Raw genomic sequence first — 16,351 nt, 5'->3', positions numbered from 1 at the left:
AAAGGCAGTTTATTATTATTACTTAATCCTCGTAATATGATCCTCAGTACGCTGTTACTTAGCAAAGATAAAATAAAAGTTTTGTATAGAAAAGCAAAATGATGAAAAATTTTCATAATGAGACTTATATTTGTTAAGAATTTTCTGTAAATAAAATAAATGTAACCACGTAAAAGACCAACACAATAAATTTTCAAAAGCAACCTAGGACCGACGTTTCTGTCCCGTGTTCGCATTCACTCTCGCCCTTCATTACATTTTCGCAGCCTCTCTCTGAGGCCGAATTAAACACTGCAGTATATATTAACAGTAAATACGGAACAATTGCTAATTTATCGTACTGTCCAGTTACTCTCGCCGTAGCAACGGGGAGAACGCCCAGTGTTTTAATTAAATTACTGTAATGGATTTTGTTAATGACAGCGCAAGGATCGCTCTCGTGCAATTCGGGAGGAAAAAAGAAAAAAGAATCGCAATTGGAAACAAAAAAATTCAAAAATACAGATTGCAAATTCGATTTGGGTATGTGTAATTTACAAATTGAACGAGTGTCTAAAATTATAGGGAAAAGCCGATTTATGCGTTATTTTACGTTAAAAACACCCATACAATAATATTATAAATGTACATTAATTAACATAATTAAACTACATCAAAACAAATCGTTAAGTGAATAAGTCGGGAAAATTGTGCCGTTCAAATTTTATTACTTGTAAAATCACATTATTAATAAATTTGTTTTGAAGTGTCTGTAAACTTTTTGCACACTTTTTGGACTTTGTGCGTTACACGTACATCTCGCGCACATGAAACGTCATCTTAATGCTGCGATCTCGTCGCGCTACGTACCCTGAATACTAAAACATTACACCGCGCTTCGTCTTCTCCATAGAACTTGTGCATTCAAACGAGAAATACACAGAACTTCTTAAGCCCAACAGACTGTACTAAATTAAACAACTTCAGAAAGCGGCTACATGGATAACCATTGGCGTCATCGTCTCATTATATACTCCAATAATTTTCACACCTTTCATTATAATTTAGTTTGTGTTTTAATGTAAAATAACAAAATATTCATTAATTTAATGAAATCATAATCACAATGTCATAATTTGTTTAATAAATAAACATTTTAATTAATATTTTATAATGTTTATGTTAGTTACAATAAAACAAATTTCATTAAACTTTTAGCCTTTAAACGTTGCTTTGTAACACTTTTGCTCTCAGCTGCATCAATATAGAGCAGTGGTGTCCACTAATTTTTGATCAAGATCGACCGAAGGGTTTAAAATCTTAGTTCAGATTCATGATTTTGTTGGCGATCGACTCAAAACGGATTCGCGATCGACGTTATGGACACCACTGATGTAGAGAAATACTCGAAAATTAGAAAATTGGAAGAATTCGTAGTTTCACAAGTTGCTATTGGAAAAAAACGTATTCCGAGCATGATACAGAATAACTTTTACAACAAAAGTTGTTGCAAACTTTAGCCTTTACACATTGCTCTCTAACGCATTTGCTCTCAGCTGCAGCAATGTAGAGAAATATTCGAAAATTTTAAAATTGGAAGAATTCGTAGTTTGACAAGCTGTTAATGGAAAAAAACGGTATTCCGAGCAGTCTGCCGACAGGAGACTACGACAGCGTACTGAAGATGCCAGGTAAGATCTTGGCGAAACGTCTGTCCCTTTCCAAAGGGAAGCAACAGGAAGAACGGATGAAATCTTGGACCGACCAGAGCAACCCATACTTTTCCATCCGTGAAGGACTAGGCATTACCAAATGTAATTAATCATTAAACATTCATGAGAATTCACATAATTGAGATATCACCATAAAGTAAGAGGCAAATTAAAGCACATTTTGTTAATATTTAACACACTGGAGATTCAAATTTCGAAGTTATGACTTTTTGAATTCAACTCTACATAATAAAATAAAAGTAATTAATTTTTAATAATTCTTATCTCGAGAACTAATTGACGTATTTAATCGAATCTTCAAATTTCGAAGTTATGAATTTTTGAATACAACTATGCACAGCCATTGCATGAGAAAATAACTCGAAAATCAATCGATTTAGACAATAGTATATTAAAAAACAAGTTTCGTAAGACACGCTTGAAATACACGAATTCAAGTTGAAAAACGAGTGGCGAAGCCACGAGTTTTTTAATGAATGAGTGCTTTAAGTCTTATGAAACGTGTTTTTTATGCTATTTTTTGTAATTCGCGTTTTTATACTTTTTTTTAATAAAAATAAAGTAAATTTTGGCAATGTAGGGAAATAGGTATGTAGCAGTTGGTAACACCGGAACACTTGAAAATAGAAACTTTGAATTGACAATTAGAAACTGTCAAAACACAAAATATATTCACCTGAAAAAAATGTTTGATGTACAGCTCCCAAAATAAGAGAAATTGCTCAGAGTCAATGTCCTCATCATTGTGTACTTTGTATTCGATGCTAAGAACGTGTTTAAACATCCATAGACAAAAGTTGTCACATTGACAACTAGAAAAATTAATGACCCAATGTCACCAACTTGAACTGATTCCATAAAATATTACTAAAATCTCATTACAGCATCGGATGCTGTAAGGAGTCTCATTACAGCACCCGTTTGAGTACTGTTATAGCTTCCATTACCGTAGCGAATTACAAAATAGTGTATTAAAAAACAAGTTTCGTAAGACACGCTTGAAATGCACGAAGCACGAATTCAAGTTGAAAAACGAGTGGCGAAGCCACGAGTTTTTTAATGAATGAGTGCTTTAAGTCTTATGAAACGTATTTTTTATAATATTTTTTGTAATTCGCGTTTTTATACTTTTTTTTAACAAAAATAAAGTAAATTTTGGCAATGTAGGGAAATAGGTATGTAGCAGTTGGTAACACCGGAACACTTGAAAATAGAAACTTTGAATTGACAATTAGAAACTGTCAAAACACAAAATGTATTCACCTGAAAAAAATGTTTGATGTACACCTCCCAAAATAAGAGAAATTGCTCAGAGTCAATGTCCTCATCATTGTGGACTTTGTATTCGATGCTAAGAACGTGTTTAAACATCCATAGACGAAAATTGTCACATTGACAACTAGAAAAATTAATGACCCAATGTCACCAACTTGAACTGGTTCCATAAAATGTTACTAAAATCTCATTACAGCATCGGATGCTGTAAGGAGTCTCATTACAGCACCCGTTTGAGTATTGTTATAGCTTCCATTACCGTAGCGAATTACAAAATAGTATATTAAAAAACAAGTTTCGTAAGACACGCTTGAAATGCACGAATTCAAGTTGAAAAACAAGTGGCGAAGCCACGAGTTTCTTAATGAATGAGTGCTTTAAGTCTTATGAAACGTGTTTTTTATGCTATTTTTTGTAATTCGCGTTTTTATACTTTTTTTTAACAAAAATAAAGTAAATTTTGGCAATGTAGGGAAATAGGTATGTAGCAGTTAGTAACACTGGAACACTTGAAAATAGAAACTTTGAATTGACAATTAGAAACTGTCAAAACACAAAATATATTCACCTGAAAAAAATGTTTGATGTACAGCTCCCAAAATAAGAGAAATTGCTCAGAGTCAATGTCCTCATCATTGTGTACTTTGTATTCGATGCTAAGAACGTGTTTAAACATCCATAGACAAAAGTTGTCACATTGACAACTAGAAAAATTAATGACCCAATGTCACCAACTTGAACTGGTTCCATAAAATGTTACTAAAATCTCATTACAGCATCGGATGCTGTAAGGAGTCTCATTACAGCACCCGTTTGAGTACTGTTATAGCTTCCATTACCGTAGCGAATTACAAAATAGTATATTAAAAAACAAGTTTCGTAAGACACGCTTGAAATGCACGAATTCAAGTTGAAAAACGAGTGGCGAAGCCACGAGTTTTTTAATGAATGAGTGCTTTAAGTCTTATGAAACATGTTTTTTATGATATTTTTTGTAATTCGCGTTTTTATACTTTTTTTTAACAAAAATAAAGTAAATTTTGGCAATGTAGGGAAATAGGTATGTAGCAGTTGGTAACACCGGAACACTTGAAAATAGAAACTTTGAATTGACAATTAGAAACTGTCAAAACACAAAATATATTCACCTGAAAAAAATGTTTGATGTACAGCTCTCAAAATAAGAGAAATTGCTCAGAGTCAATGTCCTCATCATTGTGGACTTTGTATTCGATGCTAAGAACGTGTTTGATACATCCATAGACAAAAGTTGTCACATTGACAACTAGAAAAATTAATGACCCAATGTTACCAACTTGAACTGGTTCCATAAAATGTTACTAAAATCTCATTACAGCATCGGATGCTGTAAGGAGTCTCATTACAGCACCCGTTTGAGTACTGTTATAGCTTCCATTACCGTAGCGAATTACAAAAAATATATAACACATATAATGATTCACATGATAAGTCAATAATGCAGACATAATTTTGGAAACACCTTGGGTATTAAATCCCAAATGAGAAAGTTAAAAGTGGGCGTATTTTATAGTTTCCGCGGTAAAGTGAATCGGAAGGTTGAAAATTTTAGTCCCGTGAGGTCGGCAATAAAAGACTTGGATGTTATAAATGTCACCGACATGTTTCGACGACTGTCGCAAGAAAGGGCGTATCTGTCCGCGAAGTCTGTCGCCCCGAGTGGTCGTCGATAAAACGCCTATAAATAGTGCGCCCTCGGCCAAAAGGGCTCGTCTCTCGAAAACACCGACGCTGGCGCCGCGCCGCGCCGATCCAACTACTCAACGGTCAATTTTACTTCTTGTTCCGGCGCACCATTTTAACTAAAGTAAATTGGAGGAAAGTAAATGTAACACGGTAATACAATAAATAGTTAAAAATTTTCGGTAATAAAATCACTTGTTCTACGTCACTTAAAATTAGCAATTTTAATTCAAACCGTATCCAACCGTAGCGAAGAGGCATTACAATATTCAAATTGGGGCGCAATTGCATTTTAATCGAGCCGCTACGCCACGAACGCGTTTTAATCGCCGCTCTAGGCGATTTAATTGTCGACGAGCGAAAAGCTTAGGGTTTCGACCCGTTCATTTTTCTGATTACCGTTCGGTGACGGGAAACGTAAAACGTAAAAGTCGCTTTTGTTCGCGACAAAGTTCCAGATCAAAGAAGCCACTTTCGAGGGAATGTAACCGAATCTTACGTCGTCTTTGCGCTGCGATGGTGAGAATTAAAAGAGAAAAAAAAGTGTCTAGACGTGAAAGTGACAGGTCGGAAATGTCGTTTTGACAGGCGGTCATCGCTCATACCGGCGTTCATGGCACGAGTTCCGTTCATTTTTAATTCGCCGGCGGCGTTATTCCCGTGAGGTTCAAGGAAAAATTACGTTATGATAAATTCGAGAACTGAAAACTGGGAGAACCTGCAGCTAACGCGAAAATTGAATCTATAAGGAGACGCGACCCCTCCCGTTAATGCAATAATGCTCAACGACCGTTCCTCTCTATGCAATATTAACTCGCATAGAAATCGTTAATGCTCCGAAACCCTTTTGGAATTTTCTGCCATGAAATAAATAATAAACTTCATTAAAACGCGAACGGATGGGAAATCTTTAATAAAACTTTCGTCTACGCTGGGGGAAAATATCCAGGTTGTCAACGTCCCAGGAAATTGCGGGGGTAAGAAATCTTATTATTAATGAAACTTGGACCTGAAAGGCCAGCCATTTGTTATGTAGCATAAAATCTCTGGCTCAGTCAGCAAATGGCAAGAGGTAGAGTAAAATGGATTAGATATTTCCTTTTATATTTTCTCCCTTCAAACCAACAGCGTATTATTAACACATCTTTTTATTCCCCTTGGTAAAACCGATTTCAAAGCAATTTCAATTAAAATTTTATCCTGGTAGGGAAGGCATTCGGCTTGATTAGTGTCAAAGTATCTTGGAAAATTGACTTTTGCAGTGAGAATCTTGAATCCGGTTCGCCTCGATTCAAGATTGAACGAAATTACAGAGGGGATGGAACGTAAAAAACGCCTCGAAGGTGATTGAAAATTAGTCCTTTCGCTGATTGCTTATCGACGGCCGCAGAGGGAAGGTTTAATGAAATTTATTTCCGCGTTTTCTATTTACGACCGTTCATTCATTTGCGGTTCGGGTAAACCGCTCTTTGAAGAGCCCCCACACGCACTAATCGAAAATATTAAATTAACTGGTGTAAATAACCATCAACCAGATCGGATTAAAATATAATACCGAAAAAGAGCTACAACATTTGTGACAATCGAACTTAATGAGATGCGATGTTATGTGAATCAATTGACCTCATTGAACAAGCGCCGCTGTTGGGAACTTGATAAACACGACTGGCATATGTTGTCATTGCCGAAAGAGAGCTACTACCGCAATTCGAAACAGAAACGTTCATTTAATGTCCAATTTGGGTTCCCAATGTTATCGGAACCAACTAAATCGGATATGCTTTAATCCGGTTATACAAAATCTAATCAAATTCTATTAACTAGTACGAGTTGTTGTATTAAGAAAAGTTCTATTTATGAAATATGATAGAAATAAGCTGGAAAAAAATTAACGTAAAAACCCTACTAAACCCACTAGGAAGATATCAAAATTTACACACACTGGAGATTAAAACAAACCACCACTAAAGGTATAATCAATCGAAGAACAATTGGTTTTATGGCAAAATAACAAACATCAGAAATTAAGATAGTAGGAATACTAGAAATAACGCGCTTACTTAGTCAACAGATCTTTTTTTTTTTTTTTTTTTTTTAATATCAACAATAACCAGCTCAACATTACAATGTTCTTTCATGGTTTTTATAATATAATAAGGTGGTTTCACAATGATACGTGGGAAACAAATGTCTTCCTGAAACTATTCACTGTTTATTAGAATATCTTCTTCTGCCAGGTTGTCTTGGGGAAGTTTTCTTTTTAGTCGAGTATGGATTCCTAGCTCTCCCAGGTGATGACTGCGTGCACTTGGACACTTTTGCAAATTTTCCAGATATTTCCTCGTTGTTTTGTTAATATGTTCATTGATCGTTTCTATATGCAATTCTTCATGTATTTGCGCATCTACAGCTATTCTTAATATTTTGTTTTGCAGAATTTGGATTTTGTTGATGTTTGCTTTAGCTGATGAACTCCAAACTGGGCATACATATGTTACTATAGGTCTTATTAATGATTTATAAAGCAGCACTGCACATTCAATTTTTAATTTTGATCTTCTATTAATGATAGGGTATAGTTCGTGTAATCTGACGTATGCTTCGTTTAGTTTTTTGTTAATATGGTACTTCCATGTGAGCCTTTGGTCCAAGTAAACACCCAGATATTTAACTGCGCTATCTTTCGGATTCCAATTTAAATGATGATCATCTATTGTTATCATCGTGGGATTTTTGACTTGTCTAAGAGTGAATATCTTGGCCTCACACTTACTGGGATTTAAGTGGAAACACCATGTTGACAGCCACTTATTAATTTCATTCATTGAAATTTGCAGATCTTTGATAGATTGTTCCTGGTTTTCATTTTGCGTTATGATAACCATGAGTCAACAGATCTACAACATCGTGGCATAAAGCCGAGGGTACTTTTATAGGTTGATATCATATTGATTACTGATCCTCGGCCTCAAGTGATAAAACCAAGCGACCTCGGCTTACTTAGTCAAAAAATTCACAACATCATGGGATAAAGCCAAGGCCACTTACAGGCGAGGCGCTACAATATAATGAGATAATGAGCAGTTTTAGGTTGATATTGCAGATATATAAATATGAAGTTTTAAAATATCATTTTAATGATCCTATGAGATCAGTCCTTTTTTTTGTTTAAAATAAATATTTCGAAATAAATGAATGTTTAAAAATTTGTTAATATATTAAATTTATTTATGTAGTAACTTTTTGGTAGAATTTCACGGTCGGACAGGCGTAGTGACGCCCGTCGGCCCGGCGCCACTGGGCGTCGGTTGGCGGTCTGACGGTACCTCAGTGTACGTCGAGGTCGCGGGGGGTTCAGATCTCACAGTGTTACCAACCGGGTCGGGTATCAAAAGCATCATAGTAGCAGGACACTTGAATGTGCATCAGAGTGACCATCGCGTCGCAGGTGTTTGCCTGTAGGGGGCGTCCGTTCATCCTTCGAGTGGGTTGAAACGCAGCTCGCAACCGGACCGATTTGTGTCGTTTGTCAGTTTTATAGTAGTTTGGCGATTTTCGAAGGAAATTGGGGAGTAATATTCGCCCGCGAAGGTGAGTTATGCGGGGATAAATTCGATTTTTATAGTCGCGAATGGGGGGAACATGACGCGCGAATCATCGGCTTATTCGCTCGAATGGCTTTCGGGATATTAACGGGCTGAAATATTTCTTTCGAATCGGATTCTATTTCGGTTTTAACTTTATTTACCCGTTTGAAATCGGGCGCTGCATTCATTTTTGCGCATGGGCAGTTTAAACTAGTATTCAGATTAAATTTAAAACGACTTCCTCGACAATTCAGCTAAAACACGTTTTCAAACGAGATAAAGCCGCCGGGTGATTTTGAAAGGAATGCTCGGATTGTCTGACTCCGTCCCCGGCGGCAATATCAGAAACAGCAGCACCAGTAAACGGAAGCGCCAATTTAAATTTTTCTTTCGGACGGGGTATATTTTAATTAGTAAAAATTCCGAAGGCGCTGCACTTCCTTTTTCCTCTTCGGGGATGATTTCGCGTCTGTCACGGTCCTTTGTATCGCGCCCTTTTGTACTCACTGCAAGTCTCGTCGCGGTACTTTCTATGACGTTTTTAGTGAACTTTCGTCTCTTTCCCCGCAAAACCTCGCTACCCCATACCATTGTTTCCAGTTGAGTCGTTGGAACGACGTGAAAATGTACGCAATGTATCAAAATGTTGTTGAAACAAACGACCGTTGCTTCCCGCGCGATGATTTTACCCCGTTTTTCGACGGCTCTCGTTTATATTTGATGTTTTACAGGTTCGCGAATCGCGCCATGGATTGTTTACAAATTGTTTAGTGGAAGAGAACACGGGTTTCAGTTAAAAGCGTTTTTTTTTGTTGTTATACAAAATTCCTCGCGTACTATTTCAGTATTTGTTTTAACTGTCTCAATCTCATAATTCGTTTCGCAAACATTTACTTGCAATATGGCGTCTTCTTAAATAAAGGGAAAGAGAAGGGTTTTGGTAAATTCAATTAATTTCGCATATTAATAGATCTAAATGGTGTTACCCCGTGAATAAATTACGGATTGCCGGGAAGCGTTCTCTTAACAAGATTCCGGCCGAGCCGTTTAGTCACTAATTCATGTGGCGAACGCGTGTGAGTTGATGGAGTGTACACCTCAACGCATAAGGGTGTCTAATAATGGAGCTCTCGGATCTCGTAAAAGACATCGAGAGGACGGAGATGAGATAGGTGGTAAGCACCTAAATGTAACAAATCCAAACTGTCTACAATTAATTTGATTTATATCGAAATTATTCATGAATATTGTTTAAATTGATCCCCAGTGTTTGAAATTAACTGGGCAGCGAAAAATTAAAGCCGATCTAAACGGTATTAATTAATTTCATAAATAAATCATAACCAATATAATTTGTAGTTGGATTTTATTATTACTGCTTTGAGAAACCCAAAACATTTACACCAATATAAAATGTAAATGTAACTCAAATGTAGTTGATTGCAAATTAACTAGAATTCATCCATTAGAAGTACTCAAACTAGCAACAATGCCATCTACTCTCATCATAGTTGCGCGCGAGTTCGCTTTAATGTATTCACTTTCAATCGGAATTCGTTTAAATACATAGTAGATTGGAAGAGGAAAATTAAAACGGTTATAAAATAGTTTTTTTTTTGCAAATATTATTTTACAAATTTAACGAACAATTCAATTATATCGACATAGAGATTATGTATTCAACGTAAACCGAAAAATTCAATTTGAAAAAGTTTTCATCTATACAACTCGGACGTACAGATTAAATTTTAATTTACCATCACAATTCGTGTCGGCGGAAAATAACGAAATACAATATTCGATTGTAGTATGTATTGAAAGGGTTCATATGTGGAGACTATCAAAAAAAAACTTTACGAAAGAGTCAACAATAACTTGCGTTTGGTGTACTTTTATCATTTTTATGGGTTATTTTAACAGTTACAAAACATTTTTTTATTGGTGCAATTTTATGATTGTATTAAAGTTTAAAACATAATATACATATTGAATTGAAAGAGTTCAGAAGGTTAATGGCGTTCTCAACAATAGAGGAGATTTGATGGGTTATATTATAGAATACTGAGATTAGAAACCAAATTGTTGGTTACAGATGGTGTCGCATATATAAAACTGTTATCGCGTACTACGTATTGTAGGCGCAGGCACCGCGAAAGTCTTCGCCTTAGAAGATACAATATCTTCAATGTGTGGTACAAAAGACAATTTGCGGTTAAAAGTAACTCCCAGATCCTTGATTGTACATAGTTTCTCAAGAAGAACACCTATATAATAAGAAGATGGAAGAGGAAGAGATTTCAGGAAGGGAAGATGGAAGATCGCACTTATTGGCATGAATTTTTAGCTGATAACGGTTACACCATACCACTAAGACGTCCAAGTCCGACTGAAGACTAACAACTTCACGGTCAGAAAAAATAGGTCAGAATAGTTTCAGATCATCCGCATAAGCTAGTACGCTAGATGAGAATTTGTCTAGAAGGTCATTCAAGATAACAAATAGTAGTAAACTTTATAGACGCATAACCTTACGACCCGATAGGTTATTAAGTTTATACAAGACGACGTTATGATGAATCATATCGAATGTTTTAGATAAATCAGTGTATATCACATCTACCTGACCGCCCCTATCCAAAGATTCAAAAATCACCTCATTAACCACCTTGAACGACGCTTGATAAACCCATATTGATATGGTGACACAAATTACTGAACCTGCGGATAAATCATCATGTAAATAATCTGTTCAAATACTTTAGCGAAATTGGACAATAACGATATCGATCGTTAATCAGTAATGTTAGCAAGAGCTTAAGGATAGGTTAAGCCAGTGGTATTCAAACATTTTGGCTGCATGACCCCAAATGGTACACAGAGGTGGCATGCCGACCCAAACTTAAAATAATAATTTAATTCTAGTTGTTCCAAAAATTGGGAGAGGTATTATTATATCAAGAAGATGTTAATTTGTTTTTATTTTTTTTGTTTCATACATAGCAAATATATTATGTTAAAACAAGTACCTACAATAAACAGAATATCAACTCTGCAGTTAACAAATATTAGGTTCAAAATCAACATTAACGATTTATAACTATTAAAATTATAATATGGCGTACACGTAGGAACTTCATCAAAAATCAATACAAAAGAAAAATGTTTAATGAGATCTGTGAGCCTGTTTCTTATTTACAAGTGCTGATATATCTGGCTCTATTTTGCTCAATTTGAGTCTTAAAGGTGGCTCTATTGCTATTTTGTTTCGGTATTTCGATTTTAGGTAGAGAAATTGGGAAAATCCCAACTCGCACATATAAGATGGCGCAAATGGTAATAATACCTTCAGAGCTTCATCAGACAGTTCTGGATATTCATTTCGAACTTTAAGCCAAAAATTGCTCAATTTAAGTTCTTTGAAAATTAATTTTAATTCTCCATCAGATGATAACTCAATTAGTTTTTCACTAAAATGAAATGGGTAATTTACATTGAAAGGGATTTCGAATCCAGTCAAAGTTAGAAAAATCTTCCGGAAAATAAGTACTAAATTGACATTTTAAATCTGTCAAGTGAGATGTTATATCTTTAACAATCGATTGAATAACTTTGAACTTGTTTTCTATAACAAAACATTCTAATGTTCGAAATGCTGCAAAATTATTCTCCTTGCAGTATGAGCACCACAAATCTATTTTTTTGTAAAGGCTTTAATTTTATCATTGGCCACTAATACATTTAATTGTTCACCTTGAAGACTTAAATTCAACTCGTTTAATTTGAGAAAAATGTCACTTAAGTAAGCTAACCTACATAGCCATTCTTCATCGGTTAAAAAGATTGTAAATTTTTTGTCTTTATCATTATCATTTAAAAACACAAACACTTCTTCTTTAAGTTCAAATAGTCTCGTTAGAACCCTACCCCTCGAAAGCCAACGAACCTCTGTATGTAAAAGAAGATGCTGATGCTCACTACCCATTTCTTTGCATATGTGCGCAAAAATCCTTGAGTTCAGAGTTATTATTTTAACTCCAGTATCTAAGACAGACATTAAGTTCGGTAGCATATTTTTCGATACAAGCGCTTCTCTATGAATCATACAGTGAACCCATGTTACATTGGGTAAAACTTCTTTGATTCGGACTAGAAGTCCGCTGTGTTTTCCAACCATGGCACGAGCTCCATCACTGCACACACCCACACAATTTTCCCAAGAAATATTGTTTCCCGTGATGTAAGAGTTTACCGATTTAAAAATTTCTTCACCCGTAGTTCTTTGTAGTTCCTTGCAAAAAAGAAAGTCGTCAACTACTTCATTTTTGTATTCATATTTTGCGAAACAAATTAGTTGTGCAGCATTTTGGCAATCCGTAGATTCATCCAATTAAAGACTAAAAAATTTACTTTTTCGAATTCTCATTATAATTTCGTTTTCCACATTTTCTGCCATTTCAAATATTCTGCGGCTAACTGTTGTATCCGAGAGTGGTATTTGAGATATTTGTTGCATTTCCTTTTCGCCAAACATAATGGCTGCTATATCTTGGGCTGCTGGAGCAATTAAGTCTTCAGCAATTGTGTACGGTTTGCCAGATTTTGCTATACGATAGCTCATTATTTCATCCACCTTGCGACCCCGAAAAAACTTTTCGCGACCCATAGTTTGAATACCACTGGGTTAAGCCTTTTTAGGAAATGAAGAACCTGTTCTTCGGTGACATCGACAACAAATTGTGGAGGATACGTAAAGTGTACATCAACCATATGGTAAGCAGAGACACCAATATATACTTTAGAGAATTGATCTGTGAAAGCATTAACTAAATTTTCAGGATCAGTATATGTGGATTTATCACAATTCATTTTGCCAGGAAGTCGAGAGGTAGTTGTTTTCTGTTTTATATAACTCCTAAAGTTACGGGGCTCAGAACTAAGCGATTGTTCAGCACTAATAGTAAAGAAAGTAAACGCATCAGAGATTTTTTGTTTAGTCAAACACCTCAGTCTTTTATATAATGTGGAAACAACGTGAGCTTAGGAGATTCTAAAGACTTTTCTAAGATACACAATTGGCAATGAAATCAAAGTATTAGGTACAAGCTTAACGTGACAAAAAACGATGTGTTAGGATCACTTCAAATATACCATTGGAACATTAATACATCAAGAATTCTCACCCAGGTACTCGTTTCATGGCAAAATACTTAACCTTGGAGTAATACCTCTTTAAAATTGAGATTTTAATGTTATTTTTTTTATTATGTTATAAAGAAATGTTAACACCTAATACATATCAATTCAATACACTACACCGATATTATCGCACGTTTTATGTTTTTCCGTATAATAATTCGAAGCCGTCTCGGTCGCCCATCAATTTTAATTATCCCATAAGGAGATCCCACGCTATACCTTTATAGGATGATGGTATCGTAAAAAATGTTAAGGGGAGGCCTTTATTTCACGCGCTTCGTAGATGTGTCTCCGAGGACCTAATTTGTAGCTTGTTGATCCTCGTCCCGTTTCGAATTATGCTCGCTTGTCAAAAGCAACAAAAGCAGCTTCGAACGCGGCTAAACTTTCACCCCATTTCAAAATTTTCCTTACTCAGGTAAACCCGCGCTTGCCTTTTCGCAATTTCATTCCCGTACTAGTTGTTTTGACGTCGTATCGCTGACCCTAAAGTGTTTTTGCAAAACAACACCCAGATATTAATTAAACCCGGGACCCAGTTCTCGATTTGCTTTACTTGAGCTTACTCGAAATTATGATTGCTAAAGTAGGTATTTTTTTAATGATAATTTTTGTAAATTATTTTATTCATCTAATATAAAATAAAATACAACCTGTATAATAACGTTAGCGTTATCTGAAAAAGAACTGTTGACAGGCCAAAAACGACGTTACGATGAGAAATGGGGGCGTCGTTCTGGAACGACGCCAACGCCATCAAAGAGACTGTATCTGGACGATATAAATTGGTTTAAATGAGTGAAATTCCGCCAGGAGTTAACAGAGCGAAAGAAAACGCTCATATAAAACTGATAGTAAGTAATACAAAAACATTTTTCGCATTCGATGAGAATCAATTTTGAAGTGGAAAAACAGTAACATAGAAAATCGATTTGAAGTTAACCAGGGGGTGGTCAACTAATTGCAAACGGAGTAATTGAGTGGCCGTACGCTTTTGGGCGGTTTGAATTTAGATAGAAACACCCTCTCGAAAAACAAAAAAAGATCTAAAACAACCCTATCGCAACCTACGTGACAGAGAGTTATGTGGTCATTGGAAAAGAACCGTTCACCGACACCGAGGTTTATTTACGCCCCGTTTTATTTTTTTCGCGTTGTTACGAGAATCCAAATTAACTTTTTAATAAGAAACAAAAAGAGGTATTACACAAAGCGATAATGAATTACCACTCAAATTAACCGTGACGTACTCGGAATTATATTTTAATTTTGGCGGATGCGCCGGGTACCGGATTAAGTTTTAAATTAATTATTCAGTTTTCTCAATTCAAAGAATTTCAGAATTAATTATTTAAAAAACGTTTTTCTCTCAATCTTAGAGATTTATACGTTTGATTGCGATCGGAAATCTAATATAGCCATCTCGAGACATCTCAACAACCCCGGTTGCAATCTGTATCTGAAAGATTCTTTGAGCAGGTTCAGTGACAGGAAAACATGTGAGATTGGAAAATCACTGTTGTGTACACGTTAAAATTGGAAAATATGAAAAACTTTTGCGAAATTTAAAATATTCCGCAACCCAAATACATACATGAATATGAACGTCGATTTTTTATGTACATTTAATCCAACCGCGATCTCTTTAAATTCTTGGCAGAGACAACTCGTAAAATAGATGGAATTATCTGATCCGTACCATTTCAAGCTTGGAGAATAGTGGAAGAGTAACTCGCGTATTATATGGCAGCCGTTGCAGTGACGGATTAAGTAGGGCCGGAAGTAGCAGTGTTCATTCCTTGAAAATCTTAAGGTAGCTCCGTACACTTGAACCATACCGGGTTTAGATCGCTGCTTTGCACGCTCCGGATGGCACAAATCCAACTTTCTGGGGTGGAAAGAACAAGAGAGAAGAACTGCTGCGAGATTTATTCGATAAATAACAGCAACCGTGTTCTTGCATTGTTAAGAACGTTTAAGCACGCCATTAAAACTGATCGCCACCGAAGGTAATAACAGTTGTATGGATAGTGTCTGGGGCATATTCCGAGGGAACCGGACGCTGCCGGGACCTATCTGGTAAAGGATAATCTCATCAAAGTTGGGTAACGTCGTCGCTCGAAACCATATCTCCGTTATTATTCGCACCTCGCACTAGAAACGGGGATTCCATTTGAGCTTCGAGCGGCGTTGAATTTTTACTACTTCCGACGTGCAATTGGAAAAGAATTCCTTCCGAGTCGTTTTGTTTTAATTAAAAAACTCGTCGGAGGAAGAAAGTTTTCGCGCCTTCACTTGAATCTCATCCAATCGACTTTCGACTATAATCGTTCGAACTTTATAGCCGCCGTTAAAACCTAATCAAAACGATTTGACCCGTAAAATAAGAATAGATTTACCGAGAATACCCTCATTAATTAATGTTGATTGTTAATTAATTCATTTCGCAACTTTATACAATTACACTCGAATAACACGTCGGATAAAACGCACAATACGTGACTTAATTAATCTACACAATAGCTATCATAAGCAGATTGGCGCTTTGTTTTCAAATTGAAACGCTACAGATTCGGATAATCGACGCGATTGACAAAATATTTTGACTCACCGCTTCCAATTAAGTGTCCAACGTGTTCATTGCAATATTCTCCCTTTAAACTGCCTTTAAATGAAACCAATTTGTTTCGGCAGGTGCACCGCTAGCTCTTCGAGGCAAATTGAGTATTAAAAATGCACGTAAACTGAATGCTAGCCCGTAATTTCCAGTCGCGCTATTTGACCCGGGACAATGCGGACGCGTTAGCGACCCAAACTGCTAACGGCCTCTCGCTATTTTCAACGGCATTAATACCACGA

At 36.0% G+C, this 16,351-nt stretch overlaps 1 protein-coding gene across 1 annotated transcript in view; it reads left to right on the top strand.

The window, feature by feature from the left end:
• The first annotated feature begins 8,066 nt into the window (after positions 1 to 8,066).
• LOC111416572 (leucine-rich repeat-containing protein 24-like) overlaps positions 8,067 to 16,351 on the top strand; it is a 37,133-nt gene continuing 28,848 nt past the window's right edge. Inside the window, exon 1 of the mRNA XM_023048629.2 lies at positions 8,067 to 8,300. The gene's annotated coding sequence lies outside the window, so the exon portion shown is untranslated. The remainder of the gene's footprint in view (positions 8,301 to 16,351) is intronic.

Source organism: Onthophagus taurus, chromosome 11, assembly GCF_036711975.1.
Source record: "Onthophagus taurus isolate NC chromosome 11, IU_Otau_3.0, whole genome shotgun sequence".
NCBI lineage: Eukaryota > Metazoa > Arthropoda > Insecta > Coleoptera > Scarabaeidae > Onthophagus > Onthophagus taurus.
The sequence above is the reverse complement of the archived record's forward strand: the minus strand, read 5'-3'. Positions and strand labels throughout refer to the sequence as shown.